The sequence below is a fragment of the Stegostoma tigrinum genome, chromosome 43 (genome assembly GCF_030684315.1).
Source record: "Stegostoma tigrinum isolate sSteTig4 chromosome 43, sSteTig4.hap1, whole genome shotgun sequence".
NCBI classification, from domain to species: Eukaryota; Metazoa; Chordata; class Chondrichthyes; order Orectolobiformes; family Stegostomatidae; genus Stegostoma; species Stegostoma tigrinum.
In genome coordinates this window covers 6,258,092-6,270,839 of record NC_081396.1, presented here as the reverse complement: position 1 = coordinate 6,270,839, position 12,748 = coordinate 6,258,092, and positions in this window count along the sequence as shown.

The following is a 12,748-nucleotide window of genomic DNA, read 5'->3' as shown; positions in this document are numbered from 1 at the left end:
ATTCCTTATTCATGTGCGCACACAAATATCTTTTAAATAGTGTGCCCACATCCACCAATTCCTCTGCTAGTTCATGCCATACACAAGCTGCGCTCTGTGTAAAAAAAATTTGCCCCTCATCTTTTTATAAATATTCCCTCCTCACCTTAAAAATATGCTCTCCAGTTTTCAACGCCCCCCCATCCTAGCGAAAAGACCCCAACCATTCACGTTATCTATACCATTCATGATTTTATAAGCCTCTATGCGGTCACCTCTCAACCGCTTACGCTCCAGCGCAAAACGTCCCAGTCCAGCTTATTTTCATACCTGAAATCTTCCATTCCCAGCGACATCCTGGTAAATCTTTTCTGAGCCCTCTCCTGTTTAATAACATCCTTCCTATTACAGGGCAACCAGAACTGGACACAGTACTCCAGAAGGGGCCTCACCAGTGCCCTGTACAATGTCAACTCGACATCCCCAACTCCTATACTCAAAGGTCTGAGCAAGGGAAGCCTTGAAAAACTGGTGGACTTGGCTCAGGTAGCATTTATATTGATCCTTGTGAAGCAAAGGGGTGACAGGTTAATGGGGGTCAGCAGGAACGTGGAGTGACCAGAACAGCCGCGATCTTATTGGATGGCAGAACAGGCTGGAGGGGCTGAGTGGCCTACTCCTGACCTGTACGTTTCATTCCTTTCCTGTTCATGTTTGCCAAGCCCCCTTCAGGGGGATTTTATTAACATTCCGTCCTTATGTAGAGGCTGTACGGGATGTTGGTGAGGCCTCTCCTGCGGTATTTCATTCATGTTGCGAGGAATGAAAGGTTTGAGTTATAAGGAGAGGTTGGGAGACTGAAGGGTGACCATTTAGAGGTTTATAAAATCAGGAGGGGGAAAGGTAAGGTGAATGGTAGGTGTTTTTTCCCCTAGGGTGGGGGATTTGAAGACGAGGGGACATATTTTTAAGGTAGAAGTGAAAGATTTAAAAAGACATGAGGGCAACTTTTTTTACTCAGAGAGTGGTTCATATGTGGAATGAACTTCCAGTGGAAGTGGTGGGTGTGGATACAGTTACAACATTTAAAAGACATTGAGATGAGAAAATGCCTAGGACAGGTTGTGAGGTTTATGAGCCAAGCGCAGGCAGGCGGAGCTAGTTCAGTTTGGGATTCCGGATGGGATGCTCTGCTCGAACTGCAGGGTCTGTTTCTGTGCGCTGTCACTCTACAACTGGCCTAAGATTGGCTGTATTAGATGTAGGGAGTGCGTTAACCAACCAGCAGGCTTCTGCCTCTGCAAATGTTTAAGCAAAGAATTAGAAGTGTGTGGAAATGGCGATCTGCGATGCACTCCATTTCAATCTGGGGAATCATCCTTCCTCATTTCAATGAGCTTATCTAAAACAATTCCCTTTCAGTAGTTCAAATGTACTGATCTCAGTCTCCCTCACTCAATCACAGGATGAGGGCAACGCTGGCTAGGCCAGCCTTTATTGCCCATCCCTAGTTGCCCAGAGGGCAGTTAAGGGACAACTGCATTGCTGTGGGTCTGGACTCACACAGAGGTAAGGACAGCAGTTTCCTTCCCTAAAGGGCATTAGTGAACCAGATGGGTTTTTCCTGACAATCAACAATGTTTCACGGTCATCATTTAGACAGTTAATTCCAAATTTGTTTCTTTATTAAATTCAAATTCCACCGTGTGGCGTGGTGGGATTTGAACCCAGGTCTGGAGGACATCACCTGGGTCTCTGGATTAACAGAGCAGCGATAACACCACGAGGCTGTCACCTCGCCCCCAAGTTCCTCATCTCACTATTCAATGTCACATCTCCTAGAGAGCAGTTATTGCTATTCACAGTTATAAGACATCGTTGGGTGTTATTGATTGCACTAGTGTCAGTTTCACCCCATTTCTCCCCCTGAAACTGACGGACACAATTATGTCAGGTGGGACTTGCGCTTGTTAAAGGGGTGGATCAGACGATGGAGTTTTGGTGGATAACTAGTTTTCTCAAAATCTTGCCGGGTCCTAATCTGCTAACAACGGTTCAGTGCAATCCACGAACCGGAAGGTAAGGTCTACGTTTCAGTTATCTTGTAGCCACAGAAGATCACATCCCGCTATCGATTTGCCGGATGAAAACTGAACTGCTTACCTGGCCTGCGACTACAAGGGAGTATTTTGAACAGGAGTCGAGCAAAGGCCCTTTCCCTGCAACTTTGAGGAACGGGACAACCCCGCAGTCGTTGCAATCTCACCTGTAGCATTTGCGCGTTGCGGTGATCTGTGCTTGTCCTGAGGAATGGATCTTAATTCAGAGAGAAGGAGGGCGCAAAGGCGTGGCAGAGGACAGGCCTTTCAGCTTTCAAGCAGTTAGGCTGGGAATCCCGGTTTTTTTCCTGTTAAGTAACTGGATGACCTTTTCGAGCTCAAGGGATCCCTTGTGCAACTCAGTGAGTTCAGAGAGCCATAGGAGTTCATCGAAAGATGCCACCGTCGAACGCCAATGAGTTTGAACACATTATGGTGCAAGTATGAAGCACTATGCCGCAGAGTCTAGCTGACACTTTCCTGGGTTTTCAAACCGTCATCTACCTGTTTGTTTCTTTCAGAGAGGACATCATCATCTGTGAATTTCACAGGAAGCAACCCAACAGGAGACTGAAATACCTCACCAAACCAGGCACTGTCACAGGCAGAAGGGAATGGACTTGGCGTTGGGCGATCCAGGGTTTATGCGCACGTATCTCACCCCGCGGCCGCATCCAACGGGTCTTTGGTTCCTCTCAAGTTTGGCTGTTGAGTCTGAATTGGATTTATTGCCGTCACCGTACCAAAACACGGCGAGAAGTGTTGCTCTGCAGGTGGACAGTAACATACAGAGTGCATCGGGGGTAACAGAATAGAGTGCAGGGTACAGTGTTACAGCCTCACAGAAGGTGCAGAGGGATTAACATTTGAGAAGTCCGCTCACAAGTCGGATAACGGCTGGGCAAAAGCTGCTCTTCAATCTGTTTTCGTACACATATATCTTGTATCTTCTGCCTGATGGAAGGGCGGGTTGGGGAAGGAATCCTAACTGGGGTGGAAGGGGGGTCTTTGATGATGTTGGTTGCTTTTCTGAGGCGGCGGGAATCATCGACAGAGTCAGTGGGTGGAAGGCTGGTTTGCGCGATGGACTGGGCTGCATTCACAGCTCTCTGTAGTTTCTCATGGCCCTGGGCGAAGCAGGCTGCCGCACCAAGCCGCGACGCATCTAGATCCGATGCTTTCTGCGGTGCATCTATAAAAAGTGCTCAGAGTGCTTTTGGACGTGACTACTTTCCTAAGGCTCCTGCGGAAGCAGGGGCATCGTTGTGCTTTTCCAACCGACCCATCGACGCAGGTGGACCGGCACAGTTTGCTGGTGATCAGCACTCCCAGGAACTCGACGCTCTCGACCATCTCCACTTGAGCACCATCGATGCAGGCAGGGCCAAGCCCTCTGCCGAAGTCCGTCGTTTTGCTGACGGTGAGGGAGAGATTGTGGGATTGTAGCTGTACATCAGGTCAGCTATGCTTCTGGCTTCAGCTGAGGGCATTCTCAAACCTGCCCACGCCTTGGTTTCTGCCTTTCCCACATGTTACTGCTGCCATGTCAGGAATAACTGAACAGGGCCACTTCCAAAGCTTCGCCACTGTCAGCCTGGAACATGTTTCACTCACCGTCTCATGCTCCTCGATGAATTTAACTTCGTTCTTCAGCGCAGAACGTGGGGTGGATCGTCAGCAACGATTGATCGGCAGTTTCTGGTCAGAGATGTTCATTGACGGAGCACCAAAGGTCCCTTTAGGATGGAAATAAATGTTTTGTCATTTTATCACAAACGACTTCCTGTTCAGAGCCCTTGAATCAAGGAGGAAGATTTGCACTTACACAAAAAAAAGCTCTGAACAACGGATGAAACAGAGATCGACAAATTCTCAATCTCAGAAGGAATCAAGGGCAACGGGGAGAGTGCAGGGAAGTGGAGTTGAAATGCCCATCAGCCATGGTTTAAATGGCGGAGTGGACTTGATGGGCCGAATGGCCTTACTTCCACTCCTATGTCTTATGGTCTTAGCATTAAACTCTGTTATTGGGACTGTTAATGACAGCAGAATCAAACCTAACAGTGTCGGGCTATCGATTGCAGACAATCTGAAACGACAGCAGGCACTTTATGAACGCGCTGGTGCCCCAGCAGTTGGGATGACTGAGCAAAGCCCATCCCACAGACGGAGCAGCTGAATGGCCGACCCACGCTGCGGGCCCGCTGGTGTGTCAGCCTGGTGGGATGACTAGGGGATCCCCTTTGCCGCACACGGAGCAGGTGAACGCCCTCTGTGAGTGCATTGGTGCCCATCGAGGTCCGCTGTCCGCCTGAAGGTCTTCCCACAGGACGTGCAGATGAACGGATCCTCATGGGCGTGGAAGTCGTGGTGGTGGGACTGGAGGGCGTCTATCTGATCGAATCTCTCCCCGCACACAAAGCAGGCGAACGGCTTCTGCCCCGCTGGTGCTCGGCCAGCAGGGAGGCAGACTCAAACCCCTGTGCAACTGAATGGCTTCTCCTCGGTGTGAACCCGCTGGTGCAGAGAAAGGCCCGACGACTGAGTGAACCTCCTCCCGCACTCGGGGCAGGTAAACGGCCTCTTCCCCGCTGTGAATGCGCCGATGGACTTCCAGGTGGGAGGGAGTGGTGAATCTTTTCCCACAGTCCTCACACTTCCATGGCTTCTCCATGTTCAGTGATAATGGGAACTGCAGATGCTGGAGAATCTAGGATAACAAAGTGTGGGGCTGGATGAACACAGCAGGCCAAGCAGCATCTTAGGGGCACAAAAGCTGATGTTTTGGGCCTTGACCCTTCATCAGAGAGGTGGTCAAGGCCCGAAACGTCAGCTTTTGTGCTCCTAAGATGCTGTTTCTCCATGTTGTGGGTGGCCGTGTATCCCTCCCAGTTCGACAGTCGGTTGCAGCCACACTCAGTCCTTCTTCCTCTGTGCTCGGTGCGGTGCTTTTCTTCAGCTGCGTGACTGGGCAGAGCTTTTCCCACAGGCAATCCGCTGGAACACTCTCTCTCAGTCTGTGCGAGCGGTTAAATCTCTTTCCACAGTCAGTTCGTTGCAACAACGCACTTGGGTAGTGTATTTTCAGTCTGGGTGAAGTTTGAAATAATCCCCCCACATACAGAACCAAGAAGTGACTCTCTTTCCACATTCAGAAGCCAGTAATCTTCACCTCCTGATAAACGCAGTCATGCTGCCAGCCCTAACATGACATGGTGGAGGGAGAAGAGTCACATTCCCTGCCTCCAATGCCCTGTAAAAGGAGTTTATATACAGTCCTCACTTCCAGCACAGATCTCACTCTTACACAACTCTCCCGTTCCTCCTTGGGCTGGATCAAAACATACAGCAAAATTCTGGATAACTCTCCTCCTTTTAACAAACCCCGTGCAATTGGAACACAATAAAAAAAAGATTGGTACTGGAACCAAAACATTGATCTGCACAAAAGATTGGAACCGCGCATGTATTCTGCGGGGCAGCCTTCGCACCCCGCAGCACCCCTGCCCAGTCGCGAACCATTTCCACTCCCCCTCCCATTCCTTCGACAACATGTCCATCATGGGCCTCCTGCAGTGCCACAATGATGCCACCCGAAGGTTGCAGGAACAGCAACTCATATTCCGCTTGGGAACCCTGCAGCCCAATGGAATCAATGTGGACTTCACCAGCTTCAAAATCTCCCCTTCCCCCACTGCATCCCAAAACCAGCCCAGTTCGTCCCCTTCCCCCACCGCATCCCAAAACCAGCCCAGTTCGTCCCCTTCCCCCACTGCATCCCAAAACCAGCCCAGCCTGTCTCTGCCTCCCTAACCTGTTCTTCCTCTCATCCATCCCTTCCTCCCACCCCAAGCCGCACCTCCATTTCCTACCTACTAACCTCATCCCACCTCCTTGACCTGTCCGTCTTCCCTGGACTGACTATCCCCTCCCTACCTCCCCACCTATACTCTCTCCACCTATCTTCTTTACTCTCCATCTACGGTCCGCCTCCCCCATCTCCCTAATTATTCCAGTTCCCTCTCCCCATCCCCCTCTCTGATGAAGGGTCTAGGCCCGAAACGTCAGCTTTTGTGCTCCTGAGATGCTGCTTGTCCTGCTGCTTTCATCCAGCCCCACATTTTATTATCTTGGATTCTCCAGCATCTGCAGTTCCCATTATCTCTGCACGCCTGTCTCTGCTTGATACGGACGCCGGATGATTGTCAGCAGCTCCAACCAATAGAAAGCAACCGAAATGAAAGGCTTGGGGGTTCAGGTCCAATGAACAGCCCCTGGTCCTCCAACCAATCGGAGTAAACAGGGGCGGGGAGGAGGGCGGGCCGAGAACGGGTCTGGTTTTCCAACCAACCAGAATAAACAGAGGGGGCGGAACTGTTGGGAGCGGTAGAAAGGGGTGGCCATCCAGCCAATCGGAGCAAACGGCGCTGGTGCTCCAACCAATCAGAGTAAAAAGGAGCGTGCCTGGATGACACTCCAGCCAATCAGAGTGAACAGGGGCGGGGAGAAATAGGAGAAATGATGACCTAGTGGTTTTAACAATAAATCCAGTTGTTTTTCCAGGGACCCTGGTTTGAATTCTGCCTGGTAGATAGTGGAATTTGAATTCAATAGTAATCTGGATTTAGAAATCCATTGCTCGGGCAAAACCCATCTGGTTCACTAATGTCCTTCAGAGAAGGCAATCTGCTATCCTCACCTAGTCTGGCCTACATGAGACTCCAGACCCACAGCAATATCGACTGTCAGGTTCCCTCTGAAGTGGCCGAGCAAACCACTCAGTTCAAAGGCAACTAAACACAGCAAGAAGGGTATCAGAGATAATGGGAACTGCAGATGCTGGAGATTCCAAGATAATAAAATGTGAGGCTGGATGAACACAGCAGGCCAAGCAGCATCTCAGGAGCACAAAAGCTGACGTTTCGGGCCTAGACCCTTCATCAGAGAGGGGGATGGGGGGAGGGAACTGTAATAAATAGGGAGAGAGGGGGAGGCGGACCGAAGATGGAGAGTAAAGAAGATAGGTGGAGAGGGTGTAGGTGGGGAGGTAGGGAGGGGATAGGTCAGTCCAGGGAAGACGGACAGGTCAAGGAGGTGGGATGAGGTTAGTAGGTAGCTGGGGGTGCGGCTTGGGGTGGGAGGAAGGGATGGGTGAGAGGAAGAACCGGTTAGGGAGGCAGAGACAGGTTGGACTTAACCGGTTCTTCCTCTCACCCATCCCTTCCTCCCACCCCAAGCCGCACCCCCAGCTACCTACTAACCTCATCCCACCTCCTTGACCTGTCCGTCTTCCCTGGACTGACCTATCCCCTCCCTACCTCCCCACCTACACCCTCTCCACCTATCTTCTTTACTCTCCATCTTCAGTCCGCCTCCCCCTCTCTCCCTATTTATTCCAGTTCCCTCTCCCCATCCCCCTCTCTGATGAAGGGTCTAGGCCCGAAACGTCAGCTTTTGTGCTCCTGAGATGCTGCTTGGCCTGCTGTGTTCATCCAGCCTCACATTTTATTATCACAGCAAGAAGGGTGATGCTGGTGGTTGCAGACCATGCAGGCCTCTTTTCAAGGAAGACACGGTGAGCCTTCAGACCGTCCTGAAGGTGGATAGATGTGCAGAGCAAGTGCGGATCGACTGTGAGGAGACAGCAGCTCGGACCAGACAAATGGAAATGATGGAAGTGATGTACAGGGTCAGAACAATCACAAATGTAGGTGGTAAGGGGCTGAACGGGGGCGGGGGGGGGGGGGGGGAGATACAAAATAAGAGATAAATTGGAAGAAGGAAGCTCAGTGGGGCATAAACAAGCTAAAACAGTGGGTCTGTCAGGGAGAGTCTTGTTGGTTGATTTTGGGAAAGAAGTAGACATAGTCCCCCAAATCTGCACAGCCTATGAGGTGAGAAGCTATGGATTTGATTTGATTGCATTTATTACTGTCACATGTGCCAAGATACAGTGAAAAGTATTTTTTTGCGTGCTAATCATTCCTTACGTAAATACATCAGGGTAGTGGATAAGCAGGATGTGGTGTTACAGCTGCAGAGAAGGCACAGAGAAAGATCAACTCGAACATGAGAGGCCCATTTGTGAGTCTTGTGAAGCTGTTCTTGAATCTGATGGTATGTGTCATTCAAACTTTTGTACCTTCTGAACAGAAGAGGGTGGAAGAGAGAGTAACCGGGGTGGGAGGGCTCTTTGATTATGTTGACTGCCTTCCCAAGGCTTTGGAAAGTCAACAAAGGGAAGGCTGGTTTTTATGATGGACTGGGCTGTGTCCACAACTCTGGAATTTTTTGGGAAGAGCAGTTGCCATACCAAGCTGTGATGCATCTGTATGGAAAATGTGAGGGGCATAGATTTAATATCCAGGAAGGGATCAATGACCAGAGGATATAGATTTAGGGAAAGAGGCAGGAGGTTTGGGTGGGGTCAGGGGGGGGGTGCGGAAGGGAGGGAGGGAGGGTTGGATGTAAGGAAATTTGTTTTTCTCCCAGAGGATAGTGGGAATCCAGACTTCATTGCCTGTAATAGTGGGAGAGGCAGAACCCCTCATAACGTTGAAGAAAGTCACGGCATGGTCACTCAGCGCTACTGCCCGTAAGTGCCAGGGACTCAGATTCAGTTCCCCCTTTGAGCCACTATCTGTGTGGAGCTTGCACATTCTCCTGTATCTGCATGGGTTTCCTCCCACTTTCCAAAGATGAGCAAGTTAGGATGGACTGTCCATGCTAACTTGTCCATAGTGCCCAGGAATGTGCAGGCTAGGTGGGGGTTAGCCGTGGAAAATGCAGGGTTACAGGGATAGGGCGGATTAAGGTGGGGCACACTCTTTGGAAGGCCAGTGTGCACTCGATGGGCTGAATGGTCTGATTCTATACTGTAGGGATTCAGTGGAAGCATGTAGATGTGCACTTGCAGTGACAAAGGTCTGAACGAAGTGCTGGAAAAAGGGTTTAGAACAGTTAGGTGCATGTTTTTTGACTGGTGTGGAGGCAATTGGCTACAGGGCCCTTCGTATTGTGATTTCCCCACGCAAAACTGGATAGAGGTTTCAAACACTCTTCTTCAAGTGCCTTCTGAGTGTGCATTTTGAATCTAACATTGATAGATATTTGCTAACCTGAATGCTATTTTTGGGTATATGCCGAATGCAAGAGTAGAGGGGTTGGACCAGCCCTGACTTCATTGCATCCTGACAACGCTGTGTTGGCTTGGAAAGTGCTAAACCCCACGTGTTGTCCGGTGAGTTATCATGTACTGAATCGAAAGATGAACTTCTCTTCACCCAGCTCCCAACAAGTTTCACTGGAATCATAAGACCACAGGAGACGAAACAGGCCATTTGGCCCCTCGGTCCTGCTCTACTACTCATGGAGTCAGGGTCATTCAACACAGAAACAGACCCTTCGGTCCAACCAGTCCAATCTGACATTAATTCCAAACTAAACTAATCCCACCTGCCTGTGCTTGGGCCCTATCACTCCAAACATTTCTTATTCATCTACTTATTCAGTTGTCTTTTAAACATTGCACCTGTACCCACATCCACCACTTCCTCTGGGAGTTTATTCTATACACAAATGACAGTGTATAAAAAATGTTGCCCTTTCTGTCCTTTATAAATCTTTCTCCTTTCACCTTAAAAAATAAACCCCCTAGTCCTGAAATACCCCACATTGGGGAAAGGGGCACCCACTATTCATTTTATCTATATCCCTCATGATTTTATAAACCTCCGTAAAGGTCACCCCTCAACCTCCTACACTCCAGTGAAAAAAGTCCCAGCCTATCCAGCCTCTCGTCATAACTCAAACTCTCCATTCCCGGCAACATCCTGGCTAAATCCCTTCTGGACGCTCTCCAGCTTAATATCCATCCTACAACAGGGTGACCAGAACTGGATGCAATACTCCAGCAGAGGTCTCAGTATGACGTCCAACAGAATCATGGCTAATCCAATATTCCTCATGCCCACTTTCCTGCCCTTTCCCCATAACCCTTGCTTTCCCGACTGATTGAGAATCTATCTCAGCCTTAAACATACACAAGGACTCTCTGGCCTACAGTTCTCTGTGGCAAGGGGTTCCAAACTCTCGCAACCCTATGACAGAAGAAATTCCTTCTCATCTCAGTCTTCAATTGGCCCCCCCTTTCATTCTGAGACTATGCCCTCCAGTCCCAGACTCTCCCATGAGGGGAAACCTCTCCACCCAAGATCTCCTCTCATTCTTCTCAACATCCAGTGAGTCACGTCTGTTTAGACTTTAACATAAGACAATAAGACCATGAGACGTAGGAGTGGAAGTAAGGCCATTTGGCCCATCAAGTCCACTCCGCCATTTCATCATGGCTGAATGGCATTTCAACTTCACTTCCCTGCACTCTCCCCGTAGCCCTTGATTCCTTGTGAGATCAAGAATTTATCGATCTCTGCCGGGATCATGCTAGTGAGCTTTCACCGAACTGCCTCCAATGAAGTGACATCCTTCCTTAAATAAGAGGACCAAAACTGCTCACAGTCCGCTGGATGTGGTCTCAACCAGCACCTTGTACAGTTGTAATAAGACTTCCCAACTCTTATTCTCCAATCCCACCCCCGCCTTAAAATAAGGGCCAACACCCCATTATCCCTTCCTAATTACCTGCTGCCCCCCCACCCCTTGTGCCGCTTTCTGTGTTTTGTACACAAGTTCCCCTCAATCTGCTACACTCTAAGGAGCCAAGTCCAAGCTTATCCAGCCTCTCCTTATAACTCAAACCTTCCATACCCAGCAACATCCTGGTAAATCTCTTCTGAATCTCCTCCATCTTAATAATATCTTTAATATAAGAGGATGACCAGAACTGGACAGAGTACTCCAGAAGAAGCCTCACCAATGTCCTGCACAAGTCAGGACAAGCTTATGTGCTTTGCAGCTAACTAAAGCAACAAACTCAGGCAGTGATTTACAGATTAACCAACTTTATATTTACTTTGCTTGATTAACTGTGTTGAAAACTAGCGAAGGACTTCTAGCAGTTTCCACAGCTTCAACTCCACATCTTTAATCTCTGGTTCCTCACTATGACATAACCTCACTGTGTCCACGTGAACGATGCTCACTCACTGAACAGTGCATTCACTCGTCCGTTTTCCTTTTATCTCAAGCCTATGACATCCAATTCTAATTTTCTTTGGATTGAAGTCTCCTGAAGTAGGCTCCACGAGCAGTGTCAAGGTTTGCTTTATCTGCAGCAAACCTTTCAGAGCAAAACTGAAGAACCCCCTGGATCAAATTAACAGCAAACAGCAGAATCCATTCCCTGCAGTCACTTGTGAACTTGTTGGTGTTTCAGCAGGTGGGACAACTGAGCAAATCCCTTCCTGCACACAGAACAGGTGAACGGCCGCTCGCCCGTGTGGAGTCGCTGGTGTATCAGCAGGTTGCAAGACTGAGTGAATCCCTTCCCACATACAGAGCAGGTAAACGGCCTCTCCCCGCTGTGTATGCGTCCATGTATCTCCAGGTGTTGGGAGCGGGTGAACCCCTTCCCACACTCGGAGCAGATGAAAGGGTTTGCTCGGGCGTGGGTGCGCTGGTGCCGGTGCAAGTGCGACGAATCGGCAAAGCCCTTCCCACACTCCGAGCAGGTGAACGGCCTCTCCCCCGTGTGACTGCGACGATGAATTTCGACCTCAGATGGGGTTCTGAATCCCTTCCCACACTCCCCACATTTCCATGGTTTCTCCATGATGTCAGGGTTGGACAATCAGCTCAGGCCTCGTCTACATAAAGAACACATTGAGTTTTCCCTGCTGTGAACAATGTGAATCTGCTTCAACCGAGGTAAGCTTTTTTTAAAAAATTCAGTCAGTTCACTGGAAAACTCTCACTCAGGGTTGTAACTAGTTAACGGTCCTTCCACAGTCAGCTGGCTGAAACATTCTCACTTAGGAGCGTTTGTGCGTCTTGGAACTTTTTCAGCCTCATCGATGTATGAAATCTTCTCCCACAAACAGAACAGACAATAGTTCGCCTTCCACATTTGAAGACAGGTGGTATTTAGGTCACATTGAATCAAGTGACTCGACCAGATTTCGACTTGACATTCAATGTGAGTCTCCGGTCTGTAAATGCAATCATTTTAAGAGCCTGCAAATGGAGATTGCAAAACATTTTCAGTACAGGATAGAAATGCACAACAGATAGCTCTAGCTTCTGTGGGACATTTTCCCTCTTCTTTCTGATAGCTGTAAATCATCCATCCTGCACACTCTTTCTCTGTGTTTCAACCCATTCTCTTTCATCAGTCCATTTCCTCCCTGAACTATATATACTTGGTATGAGTTCAACTCTCCAGCCCTTCCTGTGCAGAGTGGGAATAAAATCTAATCTTTCTCTCCCCTAATTTGACAGACCCTAAAACTCCCAGTGAATCAAAATGGGTCATTTTACCTGTCTCCAGAAAAGACTCTAGGCTTTGTCTTTTCTGAGATGTTATCACAGAAGGCCAATCGACCCATCAAGTCCAACTGCCCCTCCAAAGAGCATCCTGCCCACCTAGCTATCTCCTGTAACCTGCAGTCCCCGTGGCTAATCCACCTAACCTACACACCTCTGGCCACTGTGGACAATTTCGCCCAGCCAATCCATCTGACCTGCACATCCTCGGACTGTGGGAGAGAATGTCC